Below are 18361 nucleotides of genomic sequence, written 5' to 3'. Positions count from 1 at the left end.
AGCAGCAGTAGGAACAGCGACCAAAGTCCCACATCAGCACGAGCATCCACAGACATGGAGCAGCAGCAGGAACAGCCACAGGAATAGAGCAGCAGCAGGAACAGCCACAGGAATACAACAGCAGCAGGAACAGCCAAAGGAATACAGCAACAGCAGGAACAGCCACGGGAATACAGAATCAGCAGCAGCTGGAATACAGCAGCAGCAGGAACAGACACAGATATCCAGCAGCAGGAACAGCCACTGGAATTCAGCAGCAGCAGCAACTGCCACAGGAATACAGCAGCAGCAGGAAACGCCACAGATATGCAGCAGCAGCAGCAGGAAGAGCCACAGGAATACAACAGCAGCAGGAACAGCCACAGGAATACATCAGTAGCAAGAACAGCCATAAATATGCAGCAGCAGCAGGAACAGCCACAGGAATACATCAGTAGCAAGAACAGCCATAGATATGCAGCAGCAGCAGGAACAGCCACAGGAATACAACAGCAGCAGAAACAGCCAGTGGATTAGAGCAGCAGTGGGAACAGCAACAGGAATATAGCAGCAACAGGAACACCAACAGAAATCCCACATCAGCACAAACAGTCACAGACATGCAGTAGCAGCAGGAACAGGCACTGCAATACAGCAGCAGCAGGAACAGCCAAAGGAATTCAGAAGCAGCAGGAACAGTCACAGCAATAAAGCAGCAGCAGGAACAGCCAAAAAAATATTCTGCAGCAGCAGGAACAGCCACAGGAATACAGCAGCAGCAGAAACAGCCACACAAATACAGCAGCAGCAGAAACAGCCACAGGAATACAGCAGCAGCAGGAAGAGCCACAGAAATGCAGCAGCAGCAGGAACAGTGACAGGAATACAGCAGCAGCAGGAACAGCTACAGGAATACAGCAGCAACAGGAACATTGACAGGAATACAGCAGCAGCAGGAGCAGCCACAGAAATACAGCAGCAGCAGGAACAGCCACAGGAAACCAGCAGCAGCAGGAAGGGCCAAAGGAATACAGCAGCAGCAGGAACAGCCACGTGAATGCAGCAGCAGCAGGAGCTGGAATACAGCAGCAGCAGGAACAGCTGCAGGATTACAACAGCAGCAGGAACAGCTACGGGAATATAGCAGCAATGGGAATAGCAACAGGAATATAGGAGCAGCAGGAAAAGCGACAGGAATCCCACAGCAGCAGGAACAGCCACAGATAAATAGCAGCAGCAGGAACAGACACACAAATACAGCAGCAGCAGGAACAGCCACAGGAATGCAGCAGCAGCAGGAATAGACAAAGGAATTCAGCAGCAGCAGGAGGAACAGCCACAGGAATAAAGCAGCAGCAGGAACAGCCACAGGAATACAGCAGTATCAGGAACAGCCAGAGGAATACAGCAGCAGCAGGAACAGCCACAGGAATACAGCAGCAACAGGAACAGTGACAGGAATACAGCAGCAGCAGGAACAGCCACAGGAATACAGCAGCAGCAGGAACAGCCACAGGAATACAGCAGCAGCAGGAACAGCCAAATGAATACAGCAGCAGCAGGAACAGCCACGGGAATACAGCACCAGCAGGAGCTAGAATACAGCAGCAGCAGAAACTGCCACAGGAATACAGCAGTAGCAAGAACAGCCATAGATATGCAGCAGCAGCAGGAACAGCCACAGGAATACAACAGCAGCAGAAACCGCCAGAGGATTACAGCAGCTGTGGGAACAGCAACAGGAATATAGCAGCAGCAGGAACAGCGACAGAAATCCCACATCAGCACGAACAGCAACAAACATGCAGTAGCAGAAGGAACAGCCACTGCAATACAGCAGCAGCTGCAACAGCCACAAAAATACAGCAGCAGCAGAAATAGCCGCAGGAATACAGCAGCAGCAGGAACAGACACACAAATAAAGCAGCAGCAGGAACACCAGCAGGAATGCAGCAGCAGCAGGAACAGCCAAAGGAATTCAGCAGCAGCAGGAACAGTCATAGGAATACAGTAGCAGCAGAAACTGCCACAGGAATACAGCAGCAGCAGGATCAGCCACAGATATGCAGCAACAGCCGCATGAACAGCCAAAGGATTACCGCAGCCATAGGAATAGCCATGGGAATACAGCAGCAGTGGGAACAGCAACAGGAATATAGCAGCAGCAGGAATATCGACAGAAATCCCACAGCAGCAGGAACAGCAACAGAAATCCCACAGCAGCAGGAACAGCCACAGGTAAATAGCAGCAGCAGGAACAGCTACAGGAATACAGCAGCAGTAGGAACAGTGACACGAATACAGCAGCACCAGGAAAAGCCACAGGAATACAGCAATAACAGGAACAGCCACAGGAACACAGCAGCAGCAGAAACAGCCACACGAATACAGCAGCAGCAGGAAGAGCCACAGAAATGCAGCAGCAGCAGGAACAGTGACAGGCATACAGCAGCAGCAGGAACAACCACAGGAATACAGTAGAAGCAGGAACAGGCAAAGGAATACTGCAGCAGCAGGAACAGCCAAAGGAATACAGCAGCAGCAGGAACAGCCACTGGAATACTGCAACAGCAGGAAACGCCACAGATAAGCAGCAGCAGCAGGAGGAACAGCCACGGGAACACAGCGGCAGGAACAGCCACAGGAATACAACAGCATCAGGAATAACCACAGGAATACAGCAGCAGATGCAGGAACAGCCGCAGGAATACAGCAGTAGCAAGAACAGCCATAGATATGCAGCAGCAGCAGTTACAGCCCAAGGAATACAACAGCAGCAGAAATTTCCAGAGGATTAAAGCAGCAGTGGGAACAGCAACAGGAATATAGCAGCAGCAGGAACAGCGACAGAAATCCCACATCAGCACGAACAGCCACAGACATGCAGTAGCAGCAGGAACAGCCAGTGCAATACAGCAGCAGCAGGAACAGCCACAGGAATACAGCTGCAGCAGGAATAACCGCAGGAATACCACAGCAGCAGGAACAGACACACAAATACAGCAGCAGCAGGAACTGCCACAGGAATACAGCAGCAGCAGGATCAGCCACAGATATGCAGCAGCAGCACGAACAGCCACAGGAATACAGCAGCAGCAGCATGAACAGCCAAAGGATTACAGCAGCAATAGGAATAGCCATAGGAATACAGCAGCAGAAGGAACAGCAACAGGAATATAGCAGCAGCAGGAATGTCGACAGAAATCCCACAGAAGCAGGAACAGCGACAGAAATACCACAGCAGCAGGAGCAGCCCCAGATAAATAGCAGCAGCAGGAACAGCCACAGGAATCCAGCAGCAGCAGCAACAGCAACAGGAATACAGCAGCAGCAGGAACAGTGACAGGAATACAGCAGCACCAGGAAAAGCCACAGGAATACAGCAGTATCAGGAACAGCCACAGGAACACAGCAGCAGCAGGAAGAGCGACAGAAATGCAGCAGCAGCAGGAACAGTGACAGGAGTTCAGCAGCAGCAGGAACAACCACAGGATTACGGTAGCAGCAGAAAGTGCCACAGGAATACAGCAGCAGCAGGATCAGCCACAGATATGCAGGTGCAGCAGGAACAGCCACAGGAATACAACAGCAGCAGGAATAGCCACAGGAATACAGCAGCAGCAGGAGCTGCCACGGGAATATAGCAGCAGCAGGAACAGCCAAGATATGCAGCAGCAGCAGGAACCACCACAGATATGCAGCAGCAGCAGGAACCGCCACAGGAATACAGCAGCAGCAGGAACAGCCACAGGAATACAGCAGTATCAGGAACAGCAACAGGAATACAGCAGCAGGAACAGCCACAGGAATACAACAGCAGCAGGAATAGACACAGGCATACAGCAGCAGATGCAGGAAAAGCCACAGGAATACAGCTGCAGCAAGAACAGCCACAGATATGCAACAGCAGCACTAACAGCCACAGGAATAGAACAGCAGCAGAAACAGCCAGAGGATTACAGCAGCAATGGGAACAGCAACAGGAATATAGCAGCAGTAGGAACAGCGACTGAAATCCCACATCAGCACGAACAGCCACAGACATGCAGGAGCAGCAGGAACAGCCAAAGGAATACAACAGCAGCAGGAATAGCCACAGCAAATACAGCAGCAGCAGCAGGAGCAGCCACAGGAATATAACAGCAGCAGGAACAGACACAGATATGCAGCAGTAGCAGGAACAGCCACAGATATGAAGCAGCAGCAGGAACCACCACAGGAATATAGCAGCAGCAGGAACAGCCAGAGGAATACAGCAGCAGCAGGAACAGCCACAAGAATACAGCAGTAACAGGAACAGTGACAGGAATACAGCAGCAGCAGGAACAGCCACAGGAATACAGCAGCAGCAGGAACAGCCACAGGAATTCAACAGCAGCAGGAATAGCCACAGGAATACAGCAGCAGCAGGAACAGCCACAGGAATACAGCAGCAACAGGAACAGTGACAGGAATACAGCAGCAGCAGGAACAGCCACAGGAATACAGCAGCAGCAGGAACAGCCACAGGAACATAGCAGCAGGAACAGCCACAGGAATACAGCAGCAGCAGGAATAGACACAGATATCCAGCAGCAGGAACAGCCACTGGAATTCAGCAGCAGCAGCAACTGCCACAGGAATACAGCAGCAGCAGGAACAGCCACAGATATGCAGCAGCAGCAGCAGGAACAGCCACAGGAACACATCAGCAGGAACAGCCACAGGAATACAACAGCAGCAGGAACAGCCACAGGAATACAGCAGTAGCAAGAACAGCCATAGATATGCAGCAGCAGCAGGAACAGCCACAGGAATACAACAGCAGCAGAAACAGCCAGTGGGAACAGCAACAGGAATATAGCAGCAACAGGAACACCAACAGAAATCCCACATCAGCACAAACAGTCACAGACATGCAGTAGCAGCAGGAACAGGCACTGCAATACAGCAGCAGCAGGAACAGCCAAAGGAATTCAGAAGCAGCAGGAACAGTCACAGCAATAAAGCAGCAGCAGGAACAACCACAGATATTCTGCAGCAGCAGGAACAGCCACAGAAATACAGCAGCAGCAGAAACAGCCACACAAATACAGCGGCAGCAGAAACAGCCACAGGAATACAGCAGCAGCAGGAAGAGCCACAGAAATGCAGCAGCAGCAGGAACAGTGACAGGAATACAGCAGCAGCAGGAACAGCCAAAGGAATACAGCAGCAGCATGAACAGCCAAAGGAATACAGCAGCAGCAGGAACAGCCACAGGAATACAGCAGCAACAGGAACATTGACAGGAATACAGCAGCAGCAGGAGCAGCCACAGGAATACAGCAGCAGCAGGAACAGCCACAGGAAACCAGCAGCAGCAGGAAGGGCCAAAGGAATACAGCAGCAGCAGGAACAGCCACGTGAATGCAGCAGCAGGAGCTGGAATACAGCAGCAGCAGGAACAGCTGCAGGATTACAACAGCAGCAGGAACAGCCACGGGAATATAGCAGCAATGGGAATAGCAACAGGAATATAGCAGCAGCAGGAACAGCGACAGGAATCCCACAGCAGCAGGAACAGCCACAGATAAATAGCAGCAGCAGGAACAGACACACAAATATAGCAGCAGCAGGAACAGCCACAGGAATGCAGCAGCAGCAGAAATAGCCAAAGGAATTCAGCAGCAGCAGGAACAGCCACAAATATGCAGCAGCAGCAGGAACAGCCACAGGAATGTAGCAGCAGCAGGGAAAGCCACAGGAATACAAAAGCAGGAGCAGGAACAGCCACACGAATACAACAGCAGAAGGACCAGCCACAGGAATACAGCAGCAGCAGGAACAGCCACAGGAATTCAGCAGCAGCAGGAACAGCTACAGGAATAAAGCAGTAGAAGGATCAGCCACAGATATGCAGCAGCAGCAGGAACAGCCACAGGAATACAGCAGCAACAGCAGGAACAGCCACAGGATTACAACAGCAGCAGGATCAGCCACGGGAATATAGCAGCCATGGGAATAGCAAATGCAATATAACAGCAGCAGGAACAGTGACAGAAACCCCACAGCAGCAGGAACAGCCACAGATATGCAGCAGCAACAGGAACAGCCACAGGAATATAGCAGCAGCAGCACCAGCAACAGGAATACAAGAGCAGCAGGAACAGTGACAGGAATCCAGCAGCAGCAGGAACAGCCACAGGAATACAGCAGCACCAGGAAAAGCCACAGGAATACAGGACTATCAGGAACAGCCACAGGAACACAGCAGCAACAGAAACAGCCACACGAATACAGCAGCAGCAGGAAGAGCCACAGAAATGCAGCAGCAGCAGGAACAGTGATAGGAATACAGCAGCAGCAGGAACAGCCACAGGAATACAGTAGCAGCAGAAACTGCCACAGAATACAGCAGCAGCAGGATCAGCCAAAGATATGCAGCAGCAGCAGGAACAGCCACAGGAATACAGCAGTATCAGGAACAGCCAGAGGAATACAGCAGCAGTAGGAACAGCCACAGGAATACAGCAGCAACAGGAACATTGACAGGAATACAGCAGCAGGAGGAACAGCCACAGGAATACAGCAGCAGCAGGAACAGCCACAGGAATACAGCAGTATCAGGAACAGCCAGAGGAATACAGCAGCAGCAGGAACAGCCACAGGAATAAGCAGCAACAGGAACAGTGACAGGAATACAGCAGCAGCAGGAACAGCCACAGGAATACAGCAGCAGCAGGAACAGCCACAGGAATACAGCAGCAGCAGGAACAGCCAAATGAATACAGCAGCAGCAGGAACAGCCACGGGAATACAGCACCAGCAGAAGCTAGAATACAGCAGCAGCAGAAACTGCCACAGGAATACAGCAGTAGCAAGAACAGCCATAGATATGCAGCAGCAGCAGGAACAGCCACAGGAATACAACAGCAGCAGAAACCGCCAGAGGATTACAGCAGCAGTGGGAACAGCAACAGGAATATAGCAGCAGCAGGAACAGCCACAGAAATCCCACATCAGCACGAACAGCAACAAACATGCAGTAGCAGCAGGAACAGCCACTGCAATACAGCAGCAGCAGGAACAGCCACAAGAATACAGCAGCAGCAGGAATAGCCGCAGGAATACAGCAGCAGCAGGAACAGACACACAAATAAAGCAGCAGCAGGAACACCAACAGGAATGCAGCAGCAGCAGGAACAGCCAAAGGAATTCAGCAGCAGCAGGAACAGTCATAGGAATACAGTAGCAGCAGAAACTGCCACAGGAATACAGCAGCAGCAGGATCAGCCACAGATATGCAGCAGCAGCACGAACAGCCAAAGGAATACAGCAGCAGCCGCATGAACAGCCAAAGGATTACCGCAGCAATAGGAATAGCCATGGGAATACAGCAGCAGTGGGAACAGAAACAGGAATATAGCAGCAGCAGGAATATCGACAGAAATCCCACAGCAGCAGGAACAGCAACAGAAATCCCACAGCAGCAGGAACAGCCACAGGAAACCAGCAGCAGCAGCAACTGCAACAGGAATACAGCAGCAGCAGGAACAGTGACAGGAATACAGCAGCACCAGGAAATGCCACAGGAATACAGCAGTATCAGGAACAGCCACAGGAACACAGCAGCAGCAGGAAGAACGACAGAAATGCAGCAGCAGCAGGAACAGTAACAGGAATTCAGCAGCAGCAGGAACAACCACAGGAATACGGTAGCAGCAGAAACTGCCACAGGAATACAGCAGCAGCAGGATCAGCCACAGATATGCAGGTGCAGCAGGAACAGCCACAGGAATACAACAGCAGCAGGAATAGCCACAGGAATACAGCAGCAGCAGGATCAGCCACGGGAATATAGCAGCAGCAGGAACAGCCACAGATATGCAGCAGCAGCAGGAACCACCACAGATAAGCAGCAGCAGCAGGAACGGCCACAGGAATACAGCAGCAGCAGGAACAGCCACAGGAATACAGCAGTATCAGGAACAGCAACAGGAATACAGCAGCAGGAACAGCCACAGGAATACAACAGCAGCAGGAATAGACACAGGAATACAGCAGCAGATGCAGGAAAAGCCACAGGAATACAGCTGTAGCAAGAACAGCCACAGATATGCAGCAGCAGCACTAACAGCCACAGGAATAGAACAGCAGCAGAAACAGCCAGAGGATTACAGCAGCAGTGGGAACAGCAACAGGAATATAGCAGCAGTAGGAACAGCGACTGAAATCCCACATCAGCACGAACAGCCACAGACATGCAGCAGCAGCAGGAACAGCCAAAGGAATACAACAGCAGCAGGAATAGCCACAGCAAATACAGCAGCAGCAGCAGGAGCAGCCACAGGAATATAACAGCAGCAGGAATAGACACAGGAATACAGCAGCAGATGCAGGAAAAGCCACAGGAATACAGCTGTAGCAAGAACAGCCACAGATATGCAGCAGCAGCACTAACAGCCACAGGAATAGAACAGCAGCAGAAACAGCCAGAGGATTACAGCAGCAGTGGGAACAGCAACAGGAATATAGCAGCAGTAGGAACAGCGACTGAAATCCCACATCAGCACGAACAGCCACAGACATGCAGCAGCAGCAGGAACAGCCAAAGGAATACAACAGCAGCAGGAATAGCCACAGCAAATACAGCAGCAGCAGCAGGAGCAGCCACAGGAATACAGCAGCAGCAGGAACAGCCACGGGAATACAGCAGCAGCAGGAGCTGGAATACAGCAGCAGTAGGAACTGCCACAGGAACATAGCAGCAGCAAGGAAACGCCACACATATGCAGCAGCAGCAGGAGGAACAACCACAGGAACATAGCAGAAGGAACAGCCACAGGAATACAACAGCAGCAGGAATAGACATTGGCATACACCAGCAGATGCGGGAAAAGCCACGGGAATACAGCTGTAGCAAGAACAGCCATAGATATGCAGCAGCAGCACTAACATCCACAGGAATAGAACAGCAGCAGAAACAGCCAGAGGATTACAGCAGCAGTGGGAACAGCAACAGGAATATAGCAGCAGTAGGAACAGCGACCGAAGTCCCACATCAGCACGAACATCCACAGACAAGAAGCAGCAGCAGGAACAGCCACAGGAATAGAGCAGCAGCAGGAACAGCCACAGGAATACAACAGCAGCAGGAACAGCCAAAGGAATACAGCAACAGCAGAAACAGCCACGGGAATACAGAATCAGCAGCAGCTGGAATACAGCAGCAGCAGGAACAGACACAGATATCCAGCAGCAGGAAGAGCCACTGGAATTCAGCAGCAGCAGCAACTGCCACAGGAATACAGCAGCAGCAGGAACAGCCACAGATATGCAGCAGCAGCAGCAGGAACAGCCACAGGAACACATCAGCAGGAAGAGCCACAGGAATACAACAGCAGCAGGAACAGCCACAGGAATACAGCAGTAGCAGGAACAGCCATAGATATGCAGCAGCAGCAGGAACAGCCACAGGAATACATCAGTAGCAAGAACAGCCATAGATATGCAGCAGCAGCAGGAACAGCCACAGGAATACAACAGCAGCAGAAACAGCCAGTGGATTGAGCAGCAGTGGGAACAGCAACAGGAATATAGCAGCAACAGGAACACCAACAGAAATCCCACATCAGCACAAACAGTCACAGACATGCAGTAGCAGCAGGAACAGGCACTGCAATACAGCAGCAGCAGGAACAGCCAAAGGAATTCAGAAGCAGCAGGAACAGTCACAGCAATAAAGCAGCAGCAGGAACAACCACAGATATTCTGCAGCAGCAGGAACAGCCACAGAAATACAGCAGCAGCAGAAACAGCCACACAAATACAGCGGCAGCAGAAACAGCCACAGGAATACAGCAGCAGCAGGAAAAGCCACAGAAATGCAGCAGCAGCAGGAACAGTGACAGGAATACAGCAGCAGCAGGAACAGCCAAAGGAATACAGCAGCAGCAGGAACAGCCAAAGGAATACAGCAGCAGCAGGAACAGCCACAGGAATACAGCAGCAACAGGAACATTGACAGGAATACAGCAGCAGCAGGAACAGCCACAGGAAACCAGCAGCAGCAGGAAGGGCCAAAGGAATACAGCAGCAGCAGGAACAGCCACGTGAATGCAGCAGCAGCAGGAGCTGGAATACAGCAGCAGCAGGAACAGCTGCAGGATTACAACAGCAGCAGGAACAGCCACGGGAATATAGCAGCAATGGGAATAGCAACAGGAATATAGCAGCAGCAGGAACAGCGACAGGAATCCCACAGCAGCAGGAACAGCCACTGATAAATAGCAGCAGCAGCAACAGCCAAAGGAATTCAGAAGCAGCAGGAACAGTCACAGCAATAAAGCAGAAGCAGGAACAACCACAGATATTCTGCAGCAGCAGGAACAGCCACAGGAATACAGCAGCAGCAGAAACAGCCACACAAATACAGCGGCAGCAGAAACAGCCACAGGAATACAGCAGCAGCAGGAAGAGCCACAGAAATGCAGCAGCAGCAGGAACAGTGACAGGAATACAGCAGCAGCAGGAACAGCCAAAGGAATACAGCAGCAGCAGGAACAGCCAAAGGAATACAGCAGCAGCAGGAACAGCCACAGGAATACAGCAGCAGCAGGAGCAGCCACAGGAATACAGCAGCAGCAGGAACAGCCACAGGAAACCAGCAGCAGCAGGAAGGGCCAAAGGAATACAGCAGCAGCAGGAACAGCCACGTGAATGCAGCAGCAGCAGGAGCTGGAATACAGCAGCAGCAGGAACAGCTGCAGGATTACAACAGCAGCAGGAACAGCCACGGGAATATAGCAGCAATGGGAATAGCAACAGGAATATAGCAGCAGCAGGAACAGCGACAGGAATCCCACAGCAGCAGGAACAGCCACAGATAAATAGCAGCAGCAGGAACAGACACACAAATACAGCAGCAGCAGGAACAGCCACAGGAATGCAGCAGCAGCAAGAATAGCCAAAGGAATTCAGCAGCAGCAGGAACAGCCACAAATATGCAGCAGCAGCAGGAACAGCCACAGGAATGTAGCAGCAGCAGGGAAAACCGCAGGAATACAGCAGCAGGAGCAGGAATAGCCACACGAATACAACAGCAGAAGGACGATCCACAGGAATACAGCAGCAACAGCAGGAACAGCCACAGGATTACAACAGCAGCAGGATCAGCCACGGGAATATAGGAGCCATGGGAATAGCAAATGCAATATAACAGCAGCAGGAACAGCGACAGAAATCCCACAGCAGCAGGAACAGCCACAGATATGCAGCAGCAACAGGAACAGCCACAGGAATACAGCAGCAGCAGCACCAGCAACAGGAATACAAGAGCAGCAGGAACAGTGACAGGAATCCAGCAGCAGCAGGAACAGCCACAGGAATACAGCAGCACCAGGAAAAGGCACAGGAATACAGGACTATAAGGAACAGCCACAGGAACACAGCAGCAACAGAAACAGCCACACGAATACAGCAGCAGCAGGAAGAGCCACAGAAATGCAACAGCAGCAGGAACAGTGATAGGAATACAGCAGCAGCAGGAACAGCCACAGGAATACAGTAGCAGCAGAAACTGCCACAGGAATACAGCAGCAGCAGGATCAGCCAAAGATATGCAGCAGCAGCAGGAACAGCCACAGGAATACAGCAGTATCAGGAACAGCCAGAGGAATACAGCAGCAGTAGGAACAGCCACAGGAATACAGCAGCAACAGGAACATTGACAGGAATACAGCAGCAGGAGGAACAGCCACAGGAATACAGCAGCAGCAGGAACAGCCACAGGAATACAGCAGTATCAGGAACAGCCAGAGGAATACAGCAGCAGCAGGAACAGCCACAGGAATACAGCAGCAACAGGAACAGTGACAGGAATACAGCAGCAGCAGGAACAGCCACAGGTGTAAAGCAGCAGCAGGAACAGCCACAGGAATACAGCAGCAGCAGAAACAGCCAAATGAATACAGCAGCAGCAGGAACAGCCACGGGAATACAGCACCAGCAGAAGCTAGAATACAGCAGCAGCAGAAACTGCCACAGGAATACAGCAGTAGCAAGAACAGCCATAGATATGCAGCAGCAGCAGGAACAGCCACAGGAATACAACAGCAGCAGAAACCGCCAGAGGATTACAGCAGCAGTGGGAACAGCAACAGGAATATAGCAGCAGCAGGAACAGCCACAGAAATCCCACATCAGCACGAACAGCAACAAACATGTAGTAGCAGCAGGAACAGGCACTGCAATACAGCAGCAGCAGGAACAGCCACAAGAATACAGCAGCAGCAGGAATAGCCGCAGGAATACAGCAGCAGCAGGAACAGACACACAAATAAAGCAGCAGCAGGAACACCAACAGGAATGCAGCAGCAGCAGGAACAGCCAAAGGAATTCAGCAGCAGCAGGAACAGTCATAGGAATACAGTAGCAGCAGAAACTGGCACAGGAATACAGCAGCAGCAAGATCAGCCACAGATATGCAGCAGGGGCACGAACAGCCACAGGAATACAGCAGCAGCCGCATGAACAGCCAAAGGATTACCGCAGCAATAGGAATAGCCATGGGAATACAGCAGCAGTGGGAACAGAAACAGGAATATAGCAGCAGCAGGAATATCGACAGAAATCCCACAGCAGCAGGAACAGCAACAGAAATCCCACAGCAGCAGGAACAGCCACAGATAAATAGCAGCAGCAGGAACAGCTACAGGAATACACCAGCAGTAGGAACAGTGACACGAATATAGCAGCACCGAGGAAAAGCCACAGGAATACAGCAGTATCAGGAACAGCCACAGGAACACAGCAGCAGCAGAAACAGCCACATGAATACAGCAGCAGCAGGAAGAGCCACAGAAATGCGCAGCAGCAGGAACAGTGACAGGCATACAGCAGCAGCAGGAACAACCACAGGAATACAGTAGCAGCAGAAACTGCCACAGTAATACAGCAGTATCAGGAACAGCCAGAGGAATACAGCAGCAGCAGGAACAGCCACAGGAATACAGCAGCAACAGGAACAGTGACAGGAATACAGCAGCAGCAGGAACAGCCACAGGAATACAGCAGCAGCAGGAACAGCCACAGGAATACTGCAGCAGCAGGAACAGCCAAATGAATACAGCAGCAGCAGGAACAGCCACGGGAATACAGCACCAGCAGGATCTAGAATACAGCAGCAGCAGAAACTGCCACAGGAATACAGCAGTAGCAAGAACAGCCATAGATATGCTGCAGCAGCAGGAACAGCCACAGGAATACAACAGCAGCAGGAAAGGCCAGAGGATTACAGCAGCAGTGGGAACAGCAACAGGAATATAGCAGCAGCAGGAACAGCGACAGAAATCCCACATCAGCACGACCAGCAACAAACATGCAGTAGCAGCTGGAACAGCCACTGCAATACAGCAGCAGCTGCAACAGCCACAAGAATACAGCAGCAGCAGGAATAGCCGCAGGAATACAGTAGCAGCAGGAACAGACACACAAATAAAGCAGCAGCAGGAACACCAACAGGAATGCAGCAGCAGCAGGAACAGCCAAAGGAATTCAGCAGCAGCAGGAACAGTCATAGGAATACAGCAGCAACAGGAACAGTGACAGGAATACAGCAGCAGCAGGAAAAGCCACAGGAATACAGCAGCAGCAGGAACAGCCACAGGAATACAGCAGCAGCAGGAACAGCCAAATGAATACAGCACCAGCAGGAGCTAGAATACAGCAGCAGCAGAAACTGCCACAGGAATACAGCAGTAGCAAGAACAGCCATAGATATGCAGCAGCAGCAGGAACAGCCACAGGAATGCAACAGCAGAAGGAAAGGCCAGAGGATTACAGCAGCAGTGGGAACAGCAACAGGAATATAGCAGCAGCAGGAACAGCGACAGAAATCCCACATCAGCACGAACAGAAACAAACATGCTGTAGCAGCTGGAACAGCCACTGCAATACAGCAGCAGCTGCAACAGCCACAAGAATACAGCAGCAGCAGGAATAGCCGCAGGAATACAGCAGCAGCAGGAACAGACACACAAATAAAGCAGCAGCAGGAACACCAACAGGAATGCAGCAGCTGCAGGAACAGCCAAAGGAATTCAGCAGCAGCAGGAACAGTCATAGGAATACATTAGCAGCAGAAACTGCCACAGGAATACAGCAGCAGCTGGATCAGCCACAGATATGCAGCAGCAGCACGAACAGCCACAGAAATACAGCAGCAGCCGCATGAACAGCCAAAGGATTACCGCAGCAATAGGAATAGCCATGGGAAAACAGCAGCAGTGGGAACAGCAACAGGAATATAGCAGCAGCAGGAATATCGACAGAAATCCCACAGCAGCAGGAACAGCAACAGAAATCCCACAGCAGCAGGAACAGCTACAGGAATACAGCAGCAGCAGCAACAGCAACAGGAATACACCAGCAGTAGGAAAAGTGACACGAATACAGCAGCACCAGGAAAAGCCACAGGAATACAGCACTATCAGGAACAGCCACAGGAACACAGCAGCAGCAGAAACAGACACACGAATACAGCAGCAGCAGGAAGAGCCACAGAAATGCAGCAGCAGCAGGAATAGTGACAGGCATACAGCAGCAGCAGGAACAACCACAGGAATACACTATCAGCAGAAACTGCCACAGGAATACAGCAGCAGCAGGATCAGCCACAGATATGCAGGAGCAGAAGGAACAGCCACAGGAATACAGCAGGAGCAGGAGCAGCCACGGGAATATAGCAGCAGCAGGAAGAGCCACAGATATGCAGCAGCAGCAGGAACCGCCACAGATATGCAGCAGCAGCAGGAACCGCCACAGGAATACAGCAGCAGCAGGAACAGCCATAGGAATACAGCAGTATCAGGAACAGCCAGAGGAATACAGCAGCAGCAGGAACAGCCGCAGAAATACAGCAGCAACAGGAACAGTGACAGGAATATAGCAGCAACAGGAACAGCCACAGGAATACAGCAGCAGCAGGAACAGCCACAGGAATACAGCAGCAGCAGGAACAGCCAAAGGAATACACCAGCAGCAGGAACAGCCACAGGAATACAGCAGCAGCAGGAACAGCCAAAGGAATACAGCAGAAGCAGGAACAGCCACCGCAATACAGCAGCAGCAGGAACAGCCACAGGAATACAGCAGCAGCAGGAACAGCCAAAGGAATACTGCAGCAGCAGGAACAGCCAAAGGAATACAGCAGCAGCAGGAACAGCCACTGGAATACTGCAACAGCAGGAAACGCCACAGATATGCAGCAGCAGCAAGAGGAACAGCCACAGGAACACAGCAGCAGGAACAGCCACAGGAATACAACAGCTGCAGGAATAACCACAGGAATACAGCAGCAGATGCAGGAACAGCCTCAGGAATACAGCAGTAGCAAGAACAGCCATAGATATGCAGCAGCAGCAGTTACAGCCCAAGGAATACAACAGCAGCAGAAATCGCCAGAGGATTAAAGAAGCAGTGGGAACAGCAACAGGAATATAGCAGCAGCAGGAACAGCAACAGAAATCCCACATCAGCACGAACAGCCACAGACATACAGTAGCAGCAGGAACAGCCAGTGCAATACAGCAGCAGCAGGTACAGCCACAGGAATACAGCTGCAGCAGGAATAACCACAGGAATACCACAGCAGCAGGAACAGACACACAAATACAGCAGCAGCAGGAACTGCCACAGGAATACAGCAGCAGCAGGATCAGCCACAGATATGCAGCAGCAGCACGAACAGCCACAGGAATACAGCAGCAGCAGCATGAACAGCCAAAGGATTACAGCAGCAATATGAATAGCCATGGGAATACAGCAGCAGTGGGAACAGCAACAGGAATATAGCAGCAGCAGGAATGTCGACAGAAATCCCACAGAAGCAGGAACAGCGACAGAAATCCCACAGCAGCAGGAGCAGCCACAGATAAATAGCTGCAGCAGGAACAGCCACAGGATTACAGCAGCAGCAGCAACAGCAACAGGAATACAACAGCAGCAGGAACAGTGACAGGAATACAGCAGCACCAGGAAAAGCCACAGGAATACAGCAGTATCAGGAACAGCCACAGGAACACAGCAGCAGCAGGAAGAGTCACAGAAATGCAGCAGCAGCAGGAACAGTGACAGGAATTCAGCAGCAGCAGGAACAACCACAGGAATATGGTAGCAGCAGAAACTGCCACAGGAATACAGCAGCAGCAGGATCAGCCACAGATATGCAGGTGCAGCAGGAACAGCCACAAGAATAAAACAGCAGCAGGAATAGCCACAGGAATAAAGCAGCAGCAGGAGCAGCCACGGGAATATAGCAGCAGCAGGAACAGCTACAGATATGCAGCAGCAGCAGGAACCACCAGAGATATGCAGCAGCAGCAGGAACCGCCACAGGATTACAGCAGCAGCAGGAACAGCCACAGGAATACAGCAGTATCAGGAACAGCAACAGGAATACAGCAGCAGGAACAGCCACAGGAATACAACAGCAGCAGGAATAGACACAGGAATACAGCAGCAGATGCAGGAAAAGCCACAGGAATACAGCTGTAGCAAGAACAGCCACAGATATGCAGCAGCAGCACTAACAGCCACAGGAATAGAACAGCAGCAGAAACAGCCAGAGGATTACAGCAGCAGTGGGAACAGCAACAGGAATATAGCAGCAGTAGGAACAGCGACTGAAATCCCACATCAGCACGAACAGCCACAGACATGCAGGAGCAGCAGGAACAGCCAAAGGAATACAACAGCAGCAGGAATAGCCACAGCAAATACAGCAGCAGCAGCAGGAGCAGCCACAGGAATATAACAGCAGCAGGAATAGCCACAGATATGCAGCAGTAGCAGGAACAGCCACAGATATGAAGCAGCAGCAGGAACCACCACAGGAATATAGCAGCAGCAGGAACAGCCACAGGAATATAGCAGTATCAGAAACAGCCAGAGGAATACAGCAGCAGCAGGAACAGCCACAAGGATACAGCAGTAACAGGAACAGTGACAGGAATTCAGCAGCAGCAGGAACAGCCACAGGAATACAGCAGCAGCAGGAACAGCCACCGGAATACAACAGCAGCAGGAATAGCCACAGGAATACAGCAGAAGCAGGAGCAGCCACAGGAATATAGCAGCAGCAGGAACAGCCACAGGAATACAGCAGCAACAGGAACAGTGACAGGAATACAGCAGCAGCAGGAACAGCCACAGGAATACAGCAGCAGCAGGAACAGCCACGGGAATACAGCAGCAGCAGGAGCTGGAATACAGCAGCAGTAGGAACTGCCACAGGAACATAGCAGCAGCAAGGAAACGCCACACATATGCAGCAGCAGCAGGAGGAACAACCACAGGAACACTGCAGAAAAAACAGCCACAGGAATACAACAGCAGCTGGAATAGACACAGGCATACACCAGCAGATGCAGGAAAAGCCACGGGAATACAGCTGTAGCAAGAACAGCCATAGATATGCAGCAGCAGCACTAACATCCACAGGAATAGAACAGCAGCAGAAACAGCCAGAGGATTACAGCAGCAGTGGGAACAGCAACAGGAACATAGCAGCAGTAGGAACAGCGACCGAAGTCCCACATCAGCACGAACATCCACAGACATGCAGCAGCAGCAGGAACAGCCACAGGAATAGAGCAGCAGCAGTAACAGCCACAGGAATACAACAGCAGCAGGAACAGCCAAAGGAATACAGCAACAGCAGGAACAGCCACGGGAATACAGAATCAGCAGCAGCTGGAATACAGCAGCAGCAGGAACAGACACAGATATCCAGCAGCAGGAACAGCCACTGGAATTCAGCAGCAGCAGCAACTGCCACAGGAATACAGCAGCAGCAGGAACAGCCACAGATATGCAGCAGCAGCAGCAGGAACAGCCACAGGAACACATCAGCAGGAACAGCCACAGGAATACAACAGCAGCAGGAACAGCCACAGGAATACAGCAGTAGCAAGAACAGCCATAGATATGCAGCAGCAGCAGGAACAGCCACAGGAATACAACAGCAGCAGAAACAGCCAGTGGATTAGAGCAGCAGTGGGAACAGCAACAGGAATATAGCAGCAACAGGAACACCAACAGAAATCCCACATCAGCACAAACAGTCACAGACATGCAGTAGCAGCAGGAACAGGCACTGCAACACAGCAGCAGCAGAAACAGCCAAAGGAATTCAGTAGCAGCAGGAACAGTCACAGCAATAAGGCAGCAGCAGGAACAGCTACAGATATTCTGCAGCAGCAGGAACAGCCACAGGAATACAGCAGCAGCAGAAACAGCCACACAAATACAGCAGCAGCAGAAACAGCCACAGGTAGACAGCAGCAGCAGGAAAAGCCACAGAAATGCAGCAGCAGCAGGAACACTGAAAGGAATACAGCAGCAGCAGGAACAGCCACAGGAA

This window comes from Carcharodon carcharias, chromosome 12 (assembly GCF_017639515.1).
Source record: "Carcharodon carcharias isolate sCarCar2 chromosome 12, sCarCar2.pri, whole genome shotgun sequence".
Classification (NCBI taxonomy): domain Eukaryota; kingdom Metazoa; phylum Chordata; class Chondrichthyes; order Lamniformes; family Lamnidae; genus Carcharodon; species Carcharodon carcharias.
This window is presented reverse-complemented; position numbering follows the sequence as displayed.